The 2500-nt window shown below is 42.0% G+C and overlaps 1 protein-coding gene across 1 annotated transcript in view; it reads right to left on the minus strand.

The window, feature by feature from the left end:
• Positions 1-2500, minus strand: part of LOC122251595 (Ig-like and fibronectin type-III domain-containing protein 2) — a 215544-nt gene that overhangs the window by 95037 nt on the left and 118007 nt on the right. Inside the window, 1 exon segment of the mRNA XM_086538826.1 lies at positions 867-937. The gene's annotated coding sequence lies outside the window, so the exon portion shown is untranslated.

The following is a 2500-nucleotide window of genomic DNA, read 5'->3' on the forward strand; positions in this document are numbered from 1 at the left end:
TTCTTTTTTTTTTTCTCTCTCTCTCTTTCAGTTCCAGTTTTGATGATGTTGTCGTCTCTCGCCTATTTGATTAATTTTAATTCGATTAGCAAGGCTCATTTGATGGATATATATACATTCATAAGTGTTATCATCACTTCCCTGAACAGCCATGATGAAGGGCCGCCTCTTCACCCCCACCTCCTCGCCGACGCACCCGCTGTCCCCTGAGCCTTAACCCCTGGAGTGCGAATTCCCCCCAAGCGTTCTTCTGGCTTCTCAGTTGCTTTATCCGCAGCATTTAACGCCAGCTTTGGGTTATTCCCCTTTCTTGTTTTTGTCATTAACATCCCGTTGGTGCCCAGTGACTGGAAACCGGACTTTATACGCTTGTTAATCGAGGAAAGGGCGAGGGAGAGGGGTGCATTGCACAGCATGAGGCGGAGGAAGCGAGATCAACAATAAGGAGAGTTGAGGGAGAGGGCGGAGCTTAGGGACAGATTCAAAGGGAGAAAGGTGGAAGAAAAAAATGGGAAGGGAAAGGACAAGGGAGAATTTAATGGAAAGAATTAGACGAGAGGAGATAGTGGGGGAGGGGAATGATCGAACAAGAGTAGGTAAGAAATGACAAAAACAGAGAACGAAAATAAAAAGGAAAACGGATAAGAAAATAATATTACATAAATAAAGAAATCAATAAATGCAGGGGGGAATGCAAAAAAAAATTAAATAAGCAAATAAATAAATAAAAGACGAAAATAAGAACAGACAGAAAACAAGAAAAGAAATCCTTTTCGATAAATATTTATAGACTCTCTTTACTATCCAACCATTCAAATATTTGAAAGCGAAAATAATGAATATAAAGAAAAGATCTTATACGTTACCTTGTAAGGGCGGTGTTACGTTGAATATAGTATCAAACTTTGTCCTTATTTCATCATCTGGCTATTCACACCTGGAAGAGTTGCAACACACCATTAGTATGAATTTCATTATAAGAAAATGTTAAGTTAAAAATCAAAGTTCACACCAGGCAGAATGACATTATTATATGAGGTTTACAAAAAATGGATTAAAATGTTTTACAAAATCTGTAGAGGATACATACAACAGCTTTCAATTCATTTAATAGTTTAGTTTTTCTTGTCAACTGAAGACGAATGCCAGATAAGAGATGGTGTCACTGTTATATGAAGGCCAGCCGCGCCCACGAGACAAAGGGCGAGAGTGAAAACAATAGTGAGAAAGACGGAGTGTGAGAGTAAGAGTGAGAAAGAGAGAGAAAGAGAAAGAGGGAGAGAGAGAAAAAGAGAGAGAGAGACAGAGAGAGACAGAGAGAGAGAGAAAGAGAAAGAGAGAGAGAGAGAGTGGGTGGGGCATTGATTTCTGATGATATGCAAGAACTTTTAATATCAGAAATTGGTACATCGCTATCAGAATGAATGCATATATACATAAATTACATAGACTCACACACACACACACACACACACACACACACACACACACACACACACACACACACACACACACAAACACAAACACACAAACACAATCTCCACCCCCACCCCATTCCTCCATCCCTATTTCTCTTCCTTCCTTCCTTCCCCTTAAATACAGTCCCTCCATCCCTCCTATATATACCCCCCACCTCCTTTCCTCCTGCCCCAACTCATTCAGAAGGTCACCCACCCACCCGTCCCCCTCTTTTTACGCCTCCAACCTCACTAATGGGGGAATGGGGAGGGCAATAAGGACAATAATCAACCACCTCACGCCGCTGGATGTGATATAATAAGCCTATAATGCGGTAGCTCTGCCTGGCGGTGGGAACGGCGTCATGGTCTTATTTTTTCTCTCCTTTCGTGTTCATAAAGCAGGGACAAAAATTACGATTAAAGATAAATTGTCTGGAGGCTGATGTTGCGCTGGGGAGGGAGGGAATGAGTGGGGGGGGGTGAGGGGGAAGAGGAGGGAAGGAGGGATAATGAGGTAAGGGTGGGGTTAGGAGAGGAAAAGAGGAGGAAGGAGTGGGGAGAAGGAAGGAGAGGGAAGGAGGGAGAATGAAAGGGAATAAGGGTGATTGAGGGGGAAGTAGAGGGAAGGAAGGGGAAGGATAAAGAAGGAGACGGAAGGAGGGAGAATGTGAGGGAATAAGAATAAATAAAGGGGAAGGAGTGAGAATGAGAGGGAATGTGAAGGAAAGAAGGAGAAGGAGAAGGTGAGGGAAGGGGGAAGAGTGAGAGGGAATGAGGGAGATTGAGATGGAATGAGGGAGAAGGAGATGGAAGGAGGAAGAAGGAGAGGGAAGGAGTGATAAGGATAGGGACAGCTGCTTATGGTATGAGAACACTTCGTTACTATAAATAAAAATGTGATTTTTAAAAATAACTTTAAGATATCTTATATATCAAAATACTTTTAAAGAATATATTCGGAGAAACAAATAACTTGTAGAATAATAAGCAAGCAAAAGACTCCCCTTCGAATTCTCTGTCATGGTTGACGAGTCTTTAAA

Source organism: Penaeus japonicus, unplaced genomic scaffold (assembly GCF_977035675.1).
Source record: "Penaeus japonicus unplaced genomic scaffold, GWHDUDI00000001_assembly GWHDUDI00000008, whole genome shotgun sequence".
NCBI lineage: Eukaryota > Metazoa > Arthropoda > Malacostraca > Decapoda > Penaeidae > Penaeus > Penaeus japonicus.